Source organism: Cricetulus griseus (genome assembly GCF_003668045.3).
Source record: "Cricetulus griseus strain 17A/GY chromosome 1 unlocalized genomic scaffold, alternate assembly CriGri-PICRH-1.0 chr1_0, whole genome shotgun sequence".
Lineage (NCBI taxonomy): Eukaryota > Metazoa > Chordata > Mammalia > Rodentia > Cricetidae > Cricetulus > Cricetulus griseus.
In genome coordinates this window covers 25251263-25266142 of record NW_023276806.1, presented here as the reverse complement: position 1 = coordinate 25266142, position 14880 = coordinate 25251263, and the positions used below count along the sequence as shown (strand labels likewise).

Here is a 14880-nt window from a genome sequence, read left to right as displayed (position 1 = left end):
TCTGCTTACAGAGACTCTCTGTACCATATCACAATACTGTCTCTCTTTTAAAATTCATGTATTACATATAACAACTTAAATGATAATACTTTCATAGATATTAGAAAATATGGATTATTTTCAGCACTGTTTGATGAGTTGTTTTGGGGCACAAATACTGCAATGTAGGGAGTCACTCCAAAGTAGACAAGACTGGTGGCAGATCATCTAAACCAAATTTGAAATTAAGGGAAACAGAGTCTCCATACTGCAATATGACTTTAAAAAATTAATACACATACAAAATATGTATTTGATGTCACTCTTTACTAATATTTAACTTTGACTCACATTTCAAAAACATAATTTCTACTCTTTTTTTGTTTTGTTTTGTTTTTTCAAGACAGGGTTTCTCTGTGTAGCTTTGGAGCCCATCCTGGCACTTGCTCTGGAGACCAGGCTGGCCTCGAACTCACAGAGATCTGCCTGCCTCTGCCTCCTGAGTGCTGGGATTAAAGGAGTGCACCACCAACACCCGGCCATAATTTCTACTCTTAAAATGACATGTAAGTTTTTTTTTTTCTTCCTTAATTTTGGAAGGCAAGATTAAAAGAAATACCAATTCCTATGCACAAGTGTGCTTTTAATTTAGTTCTAATTTCTGTTTCAGTCCAACCTGAAATGTTGATCTATTGTCCTCCTTTGCAACACACTGAATCCATTATCACTCTGCCCATAAATGCTAATATTTCCATGATACCCTGCAGAGCCTGGTTCCTGCAGCTTTTGCTTCAGGCACCACCTTATTAGAGAGAAAACATGCCTCTTACTTGGGTCTTTCATCCATTTAGAAGGGGAAGAAGGACAACTCATCCCATGGCTTCAGTATTCCTGCTGTGTTCCAGAATCGTGAGAATATGATGATTTAGAAGTACCCTTTCCATCTTCATCTCAGAATAGAAATACAGAGACAAATCACTCCTCTCTCTGCTCCTGTTCCAGAGTTCTCAGGCTTGTGCTAGCTTAACTCCATTTAAAAGATGTCCACCTTCCCACTGTTTCTGCTAATCAAGAGAAATCCTCCCACTATGACTCTTCCCTTTCCTTCCCTGGCTCTTCTTTAGTTTCCCTTGCTAATAGATATTAATTAGTGCTGCACAGGAAACAGTTCCAATTCTATATTTCCCCCACATACTTTTAGGAGCCCTAATTTGATTTATCCCATTCCCAGCTTAAAATATTAGATCTTTGGGTGATTACACATTTGTTTCTTATATTCGGATGGGTTTTGAATGTGGGATGCCAGAATTGTTCTTAATCATGATCTTTGTTCAGAACAGCAGATTCTGATTTTTTTATTAATGAAAATCTTTTCCAAGTCACCTTCCAATGCTTTAAGCATCATGCTTGTACCTGAATTTAAGGTATTTCCAAATAAATTCTAGCCAAACATATAATTTTCACAGATGGTACAAAATTTCACAGTCTCTTTTTCCCCCTTTCTTCTTTATTTCTTCGTAAGGGCTTGATTTATATAAGAATTCTACTTTGATGAATGACCCTGAGTGAGAATCCTTCTACTGGTCAGCATTTATGATTCAGAGGAGGTTTGAAACAGGGTCAAAAGGGCTGTGCACTGTGTGAAATGAAAACCCCAGTGTGTGCAGCGAGAGTTTTACAGTGTGTGTGCTCTCTTGGAAGGCCAAGCTGCATACTACAAAGAAAAACACTAGGAAAGGAGATAGAAACAGTTTCCTAAAAGTCTTTGAACAGCAGGAAAGTGAAACGTTTATTGTGAAGAAGCCCAAAGCATCCATGGGGATGCCATATTATTTCTAAAATCAACATAATCTCTAATTTATGAATGGACAGTAAGGTAAAGGCAAGTGCAGAAACCGGACCAGAGGAAGCTTCATACTTGCATGCAAGGAAAGGCATAGCCCTCAAGATGGCTATTCTTAGTTGTTAATGGTATTACATGCTCATCTGTATATGGATTTCTTGCTCATTCTTCAAAAGGGTGGGATCCATGGAGAGGAAGCCAAATTCTTAGTCTGTGCTTGAGATTTTAAGATGTATACTCCATTTCAAGAAGATTGTTTTTGTAAAAAGATAAAGCCTCAAATTTTAGTAATGTTCACTTTTGTATGAAAAAAACCACACACACACACACAGACCCAGGGTCTGGAAAAAACACTAAAATGGCCCACAAAATTATCCTCCCCAGAGTCACCTATATAATCATGGTGCTTGTACTTAATGGCTAGGACCACCACTTGGTCACCAGATTTCTCCAGCTCATGAATACATAGAAGGAAGGCTGAAGAGATGGCTCAGTGGTTATGAGCATCTGTTGCTTTTGCAGAGGATCAGATTCAGCTCCCAGCGCCTGAATGGTGGCTGCCAGCCGCCTATAACTCCAATTCCAGCAGATCCAATACCTTCTTCTGATGTCTGTGAGTACCAAGCTCACATGTAGACACACAGACACACAACATATATGTAGGCAACACATACACACATAAAATAAATAAATCTAAAATAATTTTAGAAGCATGGGAGACTGAATACAGCTAGCTTTCTTTAGCATAAATGAAAAATGAAGAACAAAGTATGCTTAGAAGATATGTATTTCAATGAGTAATTTAGACTCTGACAGCCACATAACAATCTTTTATTAGGGGTTTCTGGGCATCATTTACTAAACATCAGTGGGGTGGTGATTTTCCTAGGGCAACAGGTGTCAGGATGACTTCTCACTAGCTAATACTATCAGTTCTGGGAAAAGAGAGGGGAATGGAGAAATAACTCCAGGTCCTCTTTCCCCTCTACTCATCACCTTTTTCTTGTATTCTGTCAGCCTGGTCTTTGTGTTACTTGTTTACCTAAATTCTTCATAGTGAACATTGACACAAAGTATGTTTTCCTGACTGGTCTATGAGCTCATTCACCATTCAACCCCTGGAGAAATGAATTCTCCAGTGACTCCCTCAGTCATACCACACATTACAATAATGTTTGTGTGTTTTGTTTCCTTGCCTCGGATACCTGGTTTTTATGGCTAGTTAAAAATGTCATGACCAAAAGCAATTTCCTACACTTCTAGGGAGTAGCACATCATAGGGGGAAATCATGGCAGGAACCTGGTGGTAGAAACTGAGGTATAACTATGGAGAAACACTGTTTACTGACTTGCTCTTCATGGCTTGCTTATCTTGTTTTCTTATATGTCTGGGACTGCCTGTCAGTGGGTGATATTGCCCATTATGGTCTGGACCCTCCTACATTAATCATTAATCAAGAAAATTCCCCCATCGGCCTATCTACAGGCTAATCTTATGGAAGCATTTTCTCAACTGAGATAACTTTCTCTCAGATGACTCTAAAACAATACCCTGTCACCATTATATACTTACATCTTTATATCCTTGAAAAATCAACTCAGAACACATAAATACATGTAGCTATAGGTATATACTGCTAACACCCATTGACTACATGCGTTTTCATCGTTGTGCCTTCTATTTTCATGATGTGCATTTCTCACTACAAGCACTTGGGGTCAAATTCTATCCCTTGTTCATTTGCACGAAAGCATTTAATTTGATGTCTGTATACAAGAATTTCAAGAAGACAATGTAGGGATAATGGATGGACAGTTCGGAAAACAGACCTCAATTCAAAAGGACTAGGTAGGGACTGTTAGAAATTTCTAAAGTGAATTTGGAAGCGTTTCCTTCAAAAAAAAAAAAAAGACATTTACTGAAATTCAGCACTACCTTAGTTGTCACTGACAGGGACTGTGAGCTGTCATAGAGGTGTCAAGGTCATTTGTTCCAAACCATTGGTGTTATTTGATATTTTCTAAAATAATTAACAAAAATACTGCAGTTGATTTCTTATTTTGACTTTGTTGAGTGTTTTAAGGATGGAGTCATTAAAGTATAAAAGATTGTCACTCTAAAGTATAATCTACAGAGAATTGAAGCAATTTACAAAATTTCTGTCCTGTGTCAGGGAGATGGAAGCAGGAGAGGGGTGAGTGCACCTCCAAATGAAGACATAGTTGACAGAAGAAGACAACAGCACCAGCAGATGACTTCTTCCTTTTCAGCACCTAGTACAGGGGTTCATACTTGCTAGATGCCCAGTACAGTTTTGTTGAATAATTGAATGACTGAGTGAATGAGCAAGCCAGGCAGACAGAAGGAGGGAGTCATAGAGATGCTGTATTTGGGTGAGCTTCAGGGGGAGATCACAGAATGAAAAGTAATTTTGTCTGGTCACAAATAAAAGGCAGAGATGTATACAAAGTAATAGCAGGAGAACAGAACAACCCTAGAGATTTCTTTCAAAAGCTTTGTGTGCATGTGATTTGCCATAAAATCACCAATTTTAAATGTGTAGTTTGATGGCTTTCATTCAATTTCAAACTTTTCAATAAAAAAACACCATCTAAGGTCAGAATATTTTTATTATTTTGACAAACCCCATCATACCTATTTCTGCCCATCCTTTCTCCGATCTTCAGCTTTTGGCAAGCAGAGATGTGTCCTCTGCACCTGTAACTTTGCCTTGTCTGGAAACCCAGGCAAATTTAATCATATACTTCAGTCTTTTGTTTGCAGCTTTTTGTTTGTCTGAGTGTAATGTTTCAGAGGGTTTGTGTTACACAGACCCAGGAATCATTCTGCTTCTGTTGTTGATAGGCATTTGAACCAAGCTATCACCTTTAAATAATTTTAGTCACACAGTGTTGTAGTTGGAAAGTAAAATATGCCCTATAGTCTCATGTGTTTGAACACATTGTCACCAGCAAAAGGCTCCATATTGGGTGGTTATGGAATCATCTGGACATGGACCCTAGCTAGAAGAAGTAGGTGGTAGGGTCCCCTTCTTAAAATATTGAAGTTGGTATTTACTCAGGAGCCAGTCAAAGATTTGTGCTTCCTTATACACCAGTGTGTAAATAACCCACCCATGTGGTTATCTCCTGTCACAACAGACACAGCAGCTGTGGTTACCATGCCTTCCCTACCACAGACACAGCAGCCATGACTACCATGTACTCTTTGCCAAGTGGGACAGATATCCAGTGATGTCATGAACTGAAATAAACTTCTCTTCTTATGAGTTATCAAACATTTGTTCGCAGCAAGAAGAGCAATACACAAGATAACATGGTCTAAATTATATTAAATTTTAATTACTTTTACGGAGAAGATACACTGTTACTCTTCTATATAACCAGATGTTCAGCTACAACCGTTTTATCAATTACAAGTGCTAATTTATATACAGGACTGAAAAAAAAGTGACCAGATTTTATTGCTAGGAAAAGTTTGCTTTGAAATGTTGTGATAATGCATTTATTCCCACCTAAAAGAGTCCAGTGAAGTTGCTGTTGAACATTCAATATACAACTTAGGCCAGATTTGAAACAATGTGCAAATGATCAGCTTTTAAACTAGTAGGAAATAGGGTTTGGTGGCTCATAGCTCTGATGCTCATATACATCTCTGCAAACACAGAGCATGTTTCCCAGGCTTGGGAATATCTTAGTGATCAGAAAATAAAAATGTTCTCCTGGGTTAAACATCTGCTTTTGCATTGAGAATTGGTTCTTGAATTCTGTCTCCTAGATGTACAGTAGTAGGCAGAAGGGCTGAAGACCAAGTCAGAGAAACAAATGAAGGCACTTTTGTTAACTATGTTCTGAGAGTTTCTTATTTATTTTTAATGATTTATATATTTTATATGTATGAGTGTGTTGTTTGCATGTACGTATGTATATGAAGTATTCATCTGGTGCCTACAGAGCCCAGAAGAAGGTGTCAGATGCCCTGGAACTGGAGTTACAGTTGTGACCTGCCTTGTGGGAGCTGGGAACCAAACTCAGGTACTCTGTAAGAACTGCAAGTGCTTTCAACCGACTTTCTAATCTATCTGAGACCTTTTATAATATACTATTTTAATTTATTCTTTGGGAATTTCTTACATGTACACAATGTGTTTAGATCATACTCATCTCCCTCTATTTCATTTCATCCCTCATCCCCTCCACATGTCTTCTTTATTTTTTTAAAGTAAAAAAATAGAATGTGTCTAATTAGTATGACCCCTATGTACACGGGTATGGGTAATCCACCAGAGCATGCAACATACCAGGAGCGACACTCTAAAGAAAACTGATATTTCCATACTAGCAGCTATCAACTTTTAATAGCCCATCTCCATCCACGTTGAAATGCTGATTGGTTTAATCTTGTGTGGGTCTTGTACAGGCAGCCACAGCCACTGGGAGTTCATGAATATAAAGGTTCATCTCAAGTCCAGAAGATGTTGTTTTGCTTCAGTCCACTCTGAGTGCTGGCTCAGAAAATCTTCTGCCCCCCTTGTCTGTGATGTTCCTTGAGTCTTGCAGAGAAAGAGGTGTGAAATTAAGTCCAGTTTCTAGCTGAGCGTTCCACAGATACTTATTCTCTGCACTTTGATCAGTTGTAAGCGTCACAGCTGCCTGAACCTTTCCTTTTAGAAAACTACTTGCAGCAGGTAGGGGAGAAGTGGCTAAGAGGGGAGGTGTAATCTAGTCAGTTCACACCTCATGGTGACCAACAGAACTGAGAAAAGCATTTGTGTTCTCCATAGCGGCTTCCATCCAAAGATGTTCATCTGTCACATACTGGTTTTCCTTGGCATGTTTGGTTTTGTAGTTGTTGTGCTTATCTTCCATTTCTTCTCTGAGAAATATAAGGTACCTACATGATAAAGCTCTGGAGTGTACATTTTTCATAGACACACAGATTTCTCTTTAACAAGTTGGGAACAATGCCTTACATTTTCAAAATACTTTAAGGTGACTCGGACAGCGAGAAGGAAATCACCATTGTACAAAGTGGAACCCTTTTATGTAAAGACAAAATGGACTACAATATTCATTATGCAAAACAAAGCCTTTGATATTTATAAAATTATGTATCTAGAGTCAAAATCAACATGATGATTTTGCCCTAAATATAGAAAAATGAAAATAACAGCTGAAAGACATGGTAGTTTACCCTTAACTATAAATATCTCCAAGAATTCTTGGATAGAGAAGTATTATGTCACTACCTTCTAAGTGTTCAGCCTCTTTGTCTATACTTCTGCTGTATTTAGAACTCTGACATCAAATGTTTTCAATGGTCTAAACTCCCTAGTGCCATAGGAAAGATAGATCTGCTGTTTCTTAAAGGGAAACGGTGAAACATACTTTTTTTTATCATCTATTTCTCAGGTAAATTTCATGACTGCCAAATCACTTTCAGTTACTTAAGGAAAAAATAGACTAATCATTTTTAAAATTACAACTACTTATTTGATGAATGATCACATCTTGTCAGTCCAATGATATGTGTGAGGAATGAGGATGGTGTTGTTATTATAATGCATGAAAAGAGGTGGCCAACTCAGAAAGGAAGCAGACAAATGCTTCATAATTCAAGAATGAAGTTTATTATTTGAGATCAGGTACATTAAGTGTTATGACCATAGACAAGACTGGAGTTTATTTGGATAGAAGGGCCTCAAAGTCATGAATGAGCCTCCTTGAGGGAGAGATAGAGCACCAGACAGACACAAAACAAATGGAGATCTAATCCTGATGGGCTCTTAAGGGAAGGGGAGACTCGCCTGTAAAGCCTGGAGGAGAATGTAGTGGTTGCATATATTATTAGGTCGGTTACTTGTTTATGATTGTGCTGGCAAAATTACTTAAAAAAATCAGGTTAAGAACACAAAGTGAGTATAAAGTGAGTTTGTCCCTCCCTCCCCCCCTCCCTCCCTCCCTCCCTCCCTCCCTCCCTCCCTTCCTTCCTTCCTTCCATCCTTCTTCTTTATCTCATCCCCTCTGTATCTCAGGATGGCTTCAGGAACATTTTTGGATAAGGCAGAAAGAAACCATGTTCTCCAAAATATCATAAGAACAGTCTCTAGGTCACATACTAACATTCTTCTTTGAAACCTCTTAAGTCGGACCCTCAGAGTTCAAATCACCCTTAGCACCATCATCCATGCTCCTATTAGCATGGCTAATTAAGCCCTACTTAAAGTATCTCATTGCTTTTGTGGGTGCCTTCACAGTCTCCTAGGTGATTAAATCCAGTAAAGAGGACAGTGAAGACAAACCATTACAAAATTGCGTCTGAAGAACCTAGAAATCACTCTGGAGCCCTTGATCTGCCTTTGCAGGATTCTCCCTGGAGTCACTCCTCATTGGACTTCCAACTGGGAAAAGCCTAGGCAGGAGCATGCATTTTTCAGGGGAAAATATGCTGTGAGTTTTATAAAACTGAAAAGTGGCCCGAAAAGAGATTACTGTCCCCATTTCACAGATAAGGAAAATGAACCGCAAAGAGGTTAAATGAAGTACTAGAGGTCACATTATATTGAACAGCAATATTAGGATTAGAACCCTGCTATATGGGGTTTTCAACCCCATATTCTATCTGCTGTGCGTGCAGTTGGATAGCCTGAAAGGTTATCACAATACAGAGAATGATAATTCAGTTGTAGATTGATTAACCCGAGGGGGAACCCAATCAACACTAGTGGATAGCTGGGAGAAGCACTTTCTTTCTACACTGATGTGTTTTACCAGGACAGCACAATATCTCCCATCTGGATCACAATCAGCATTCCAAATACCAGAACAAGCTAAATTACTCTTTCCTTTCTGTCGTCGCATCTGTCTTTTGGGGGTGGTTATATATGCTGCTAACATTTTTAGCTGGCAGCTTGGAGTAAATCTCTTTATTGTTCTGCTTTCTGTGGGCTGTCCCAGCACCTCTCTGGATGTATGATGGTAGATGATAAATCTAATAAAAGAGTAAATACTCACATGACTCATGAGTCATGAAAGTGCTAATACAAACTCAAAAGCAGCCTAGAATTTTTGGAGGTCATTTGCCATTCAGGAGGGTAAATCTGCTGGCATGAATTCCTCTTTGGAATGGAGTGCTGGCTTACACTCAGGAAATGGCATTTTAAGTGTGGCTTTGCTGACTTGAACTGGGAACTTGTTTTACTTAATCCTGAGGGAGCCAAGCTATAAGTAAAAACCAGGGAGGTGATTCTTTTATAGGAATATGAAATACACATGTTCCTTTTGTTTTTATAGTGGTCCCAATTTAAAGATATCCATCAATTACAAATTTATCTTATTTTGCATGATGCCTTTTAATCTTGTTTCCATATTTACCTTTTCTTTGTGAGGATATAAAACTGAGTAATAATTTTGTATTAATTGGAATATGCACAATGCACTTGCCAGAAGTATTTGTATTTTCCATTTGTTATAACATTGTTTTTTTCACTAACTGTAAAGGACACCACTTTCCTCCTTTTATATATAAAAGTATATATAATGTAGACTGTATAGTCTACATTTTTGACTTTGTTATTGTAGCCGATTCTTATAATACTCTGAAATGGAGCTTACGAGACATTATTTTCCATTGTGAACTCAGGGATAAGAGTGTGATTTTTGCTTTCAGAGAAATTTTATTTTGATTTATGGCACAGTTGACTAGTATGAAAATAACTGGAGTGATCATTTATTCCAGCATCCCAACTTCAAGTGGCTTTCCAGACATTTTAATAATATCAGAATTTAGACAATGTCTCCCAGTTTTAAAAGACAAGGTAGAAAAGAAAGAATAAGAAAATTTTATTTTAGGTAAAATTTGGTAAACTCCATATTTTTATCAATTTTCGGCATTATTAACAATTTTTTCTAATTTTTAGATTATGCAAAGTAGATTCAAGTTCATTTCACTTCTAAATGATCTACTAAACATCTACCATCTTTTGGGGATTTGCAGTGATTTTAGGTGACTATCAGCAGGAAAATGGAATATCTTTGCAATCTTTGACCTGTCTCTTTAAGATGTGCAGCAAGGATGAGGAGCAAAGAATCTGCAATATTCTTTATAATTTCATGGGGTCTTCTGAGGAAATGTGCCAATTTTATGGGGACTCGTAGGGAAAAATTTTGATTTCATGTGGATTCGAGTGAAAAGGTAAATTTCATGGGATTTCTAAAAATGGCTGGATTTCTCAGGATCCATGAAATCTATGACAGCCATGGAAAAAATGGGCTGCTCCTGTCATGGAGTAAATTTCAGTGCAGTTTGGCAAAAAGTTTATTTCTTATACACCTGATATGATGTGCATTGCACACTTTGAATTTTTTTGGATAATTTACTCTCTTGTTTATGTTTGTGGAGGCCAGAGTTGGTACTTTGTATACATAACAACAAACAAGAACACGTTGGGGACATGTGTTTTGCGATGAACATGTTAGGTGTGATCACTAAAAGATGATGACTCATCTGGGTGTTATGTTGAAGCCAAGGCCAGTGTGGTAGAGCCTGGAGTTGGGATCATGGCAATCAGGCAGTGGGAGGCTGCCATGTCCATGGTCATCACAGGTGACAGTTTACTAGAGTGTGAGGAGACCTTAGACACTATTGTGTGTTTCTAGTACAGTGGTTCTCAATCTGTGGGTTGTGACCATCAGAACACACATATTTCCAACAGTCTTAGGAACTGAGACACTGCTCAGTAGCAAAATTACAGTTAAGAAATGGCAACAAAAATAAATTTATGGTTGGGAATTCCTAAGAGCATTGGAAATAAGTGGTTTCCGATGGTCTTGATCCACAGTTTGAGAACTCCTGCTCTAAAATGTTCTAAAGTTTACATGTCTGTAGGTTGGTGCCGGTGAGAAGTTGCTAAAAGTTGAAGCTTCTCGGCCTTGCCCAAACCAATTGACCTAGATTCTCAGAAATTACAATTTGAGAATATAACTTCCAAGTGATTCTAATTCTGTCGCACACTCTAGTTGGCCAACCAATGTCAGGTCAAATATTCTTCTCCTCCAAAACATGTACTATACTGTCTCTTATGTCTTCTGAATCTTTCATACTTATAACCTCTTTTAATAGAAAACAAGTCAATCACCATTGGCTGGTCCTGTGACTGGAACTGAGCTATGCTATGGAAAAGGAATGATACTTAAGCAAGTGTGGGTGTTTACTTCTGTGGAACCATTGTGAATACAGCAGTGTAAAACTTTGTCTTAACATCTAAACCATTGTTATGTTTCAATGTGCCTAAAGCTTCCCCATATATCCAAATGTCCATGGACATAAGAAGTCGTGTGGGTGCATGCAGGAACAAATTTTCTCATGCTGGGCCACTATTGTAAGATTTTCAGTGTTGCTAGACTCTTGCCTTCTAAATGCCCACAGTGACCCCCCATCAGTGTAGTGATAAAACGTTCAAAATAGTCTTTGAGGTTAGAACTTACAGATCCTCTGGTCACCATTTATATTGGTGTAACAGAACACATCATACACAGACATTTCCCACCTGGAAATACTTGCAGATAATTTTTCTGTGTCAAGGCTTTCTGTGTCAAGGCTCATCCCTTTCAGGGTAACTTCAAAGCATGACCATGTGGAACCTCCTTAGTCTTAGTCACTAGCACTTCTCTCGTTTTGTCACCTGTAGCTTTGGGAACATTTGTCTTCTTAAGCACTGAGATGCTCTGGGAAGCCCTAACTCTAGACCTGTATTTTTCTTCCCTTAAAGTATGAGCTTGCTTTGCTCATCCAAAACTTAGGAACCACATGTATTTATTTATTTATTTATTTATTTATTTTTTACTGAGGTCTCTGGGTAATGTGATTAGACAGTCCCTCCTTTTGCTCTCATAGCAGTACCTAGACATGCTATTGTGAAAGGGTTGGGTTGTTTAATCTATGAAAGAATATTAATATTTCTCTAAAATGTTTGTAATTCTCATTGTTGGCCTACAAAATCTTCAAGGAATGCTCTTATATGTCAGCCATATATATCGACAACTTTGCTTTGCAATTCCTAGACACACCCCATACTAATTCATCAGCTCCTACTCCAGGGCACCCTAAAGCTATTTGCTGATTTCATCACCCATATGACTCAACTCATTCTGTAAAACCCAATGCTATTACAATGCCATTGAGAATTTAAGTGGGATCAAGTTTAATGCTGCCTAGTAAAGCTGGAAAAGTGAGAGAGCTGGGGTCTTTGTTTATATGGTACTAGCAATCCACTTATTAACTTGACTTTCCCCTGATGCTGGAATAAGAGCCCCTTTTCTCCACCAAATCTCTATTACAGCACTTACCTTACAATATTACATTAGATTCTCAAAGAAAAACTATGGACCATCTCTCTCTTTATAAGTATTCATCACCTGGCATAGTGCTTAATTCATAATAAGCACTTAACTGGGGAGTGCAAACCTGCAAAGTCCATCAATTGTCAAGGCAGCCAACATAGTATTTATTAGAAAGACTTTGAGTGTTGGTCTTGTGGATAATTCTTCCATATTCTAGTTCTGAGTATGACCATGAACATTTTGTTTCTTAAACATGTCTTTATGCCTTGTCCTTTTTCTTTCCCATTCCTCATAGGAAGTTCCTTTTGGTATCAGTGCCGGAGCTCTGACCTGTCATCCCTGACTTCATCTACTCTCTAGAAATAAGAGGCAGAAAGAGGAAAGATCAATAGGTGAGTAGATCACCTATATGGATCTTGAGTGTAAATGGTGGGGAGCAGGTATGTAGGGGAAGCTGTAGCCACGCCTTCTTAGGGGCTGGCTACAGGTGTGCCTGACCACGCTTGTGAGGGCGTGGCCAGAGTGACATAGTGTGACTGCGTTTGCGCTTTTCAGTTTCTCTTTGCTTCTTGCTGTACAGGCTACTGCCACGCCATCTGGCTAGGTCGCTCTGTAAGTAAGGCTTTTCCCTATTAAATACCCTTGTATTTCTACCTGACTCCGTATTGGTAATTTCTCACTATACAGGTACAGTTCCCTTTCTAGCCATTTCTACAGACCAAACAGTATAAACTAGATATTATATGTATCCGAATTCTTACTGCCTATTTAAATAAAAGTTAGAAGAGGAAAACACAATCTGGACCTGTAGAATTCATTTTCTTAATTTTTCATTTAGTATTTGGTTTCCTATTAGATAATAACCACCTTTATTTTTCTACCTAGCTTAATTTTTCACAAATTTTATGTAAAGTTTTAAATTCTAAAATGAGTGACATTTGAGAAAATATTTTGGGTATTGAAAACACTAGACTACTTTTCCAGTGAGACAAACTGACAGTATTTTTATCAGTGTTTCTAGAACCAAGTGAAAACTCTAAGTGTAGTTTTGAACACAGAGCACAGTAACTTGTAGGGAATAAACTCATGATTTTAAAATCCAGGACAAAGATAACTTTCAAAAATTAGAAACTTAGCACTTTCTGTACAAACATTTACCAAACACATCTTTAAAAATATTACATGAAAATGGTTATTTAAAATATAGAAGCCCCAGAAAACAAAAAACAAATTGCAAGTCATTGTGTGATGATTTGCAAACAATCCTATCAAAATGCTTTTCAGGAAGTAATTTTACTTTTGACCCTGAATGATATCACAAATATGGAGGCGTATGTCACTTTTGTTGTATATAGAAAGAAAGGAAACACTTAGATAAAAGATTCAAGGGGATGGATCAAAAATAGCTTCAGGAATTTATCATTTAGCTTGGATGCTGGGCCTGCCTACCCTCACTTCCCAATGGCATGGACCACAACTTACAGAGTCAAGGAATTGGCTTCTGGCTCTAGCTTATCTTCCTTTGACAATGTTTCTTGATAGTCTTCTTCAATTCTTTGATCCTCTACTTTTTTATCTTTTAAATAACACAGTTTTCTTCATAGGGCTATTGTAACAGTAGGTATAAAAGGTAAACTGTTTCTCGCTTCGGTAGCATATATACTAAAATTAGGATACAGTGAAGATTAGCATGGCCCCTGCACAAAGATAGCATAAAAATTCGTAAAGCATTCCATGTTTTTTGTTTTTAAGTGGACTGTGAAAAATGATCGAATGATCTGCAAGACACTATACAATAGCAATACAATAATTATTCATTTCTCATTCACTTTCCATACAGTGTCTAATCATGTCTTGCAAGAAGACAGCAACTGCATAGAAGGACCTGGACTCCTCCAAAACCTTTCAGAGTTCATCAATATTCATCCAGCCTGAGTCAGTCTCAGGCCACTCCTTGATGTCATTAAGGCTTTGGGAGCTTGTACAGGAAGCTCTATTTTTTGTTGTTGTTGTTGTTGTTTTTTTTTTCCAACCATAAACCAAGCTCTTGCATTCCAATCGAGACACTGTACAGGAAAATAACTATCCAAAGTAGAGAATTTTAAGTGGATTTCTTTAGGATTAGAGCTTAAAATGCACATTGGTGTCTTCAGACATATTTTAAATGAACTGAGTTCTACAAAAAGTTAAAGCATATCACTAGAACATTGCTCCATTTCCTTTCCTGGTTTGGTTTGACCGGATGACTCAAGCTCCTGCCACTGTGACCTCCCACAGTGATGAACTATAACTTTAAACTGTGAGAAAATAACCATCCCCTTCCTAAAAAAGCAAAAGAAAATGTCTATTGCAGACAGCTTTAAGCTTGTGATTGGTGTTTTTTTCTTTCCTTGGATAATTGCATTCATTTTTTTTCCCTTTTAGAATTGGATCATAGTTTCTATTTTGGACTAGGCTCTAGTACAGGCTTCATTTCTGGATATCAGAAATATCAAACTGGGCAATCAAAGTGGCTCATTAGAGGGTCCCACCCTCACGAGACCTGAAGAGGACAAAGGGATAAATCTGGGGTTCCAATCCCTAACCCTCAAATGGTGGCCGGCAGAAGCCACACTTAGTCCTCATATAAGATTCATGACAATCCTGGGACCGGCTTGCCTCTGACACTGAATTAGATATGTGAAGATCCAAGCTGC

The 14880-nt window shown here is 38.0% G+C and overlaps 1 pseudogene; it reads left to right on the top strand.

Annotated features, from left to right (window-relative positions):
• Nucleotides 1–13826: 13826 nt before the first annotated feature.
• Nucleotides 13827–13926, top strand: LOC113831183 (annotated as a pseudogene).
• The last annotated feature ends 954 nt before the right edge of the window (nt 13927–14880 follow it).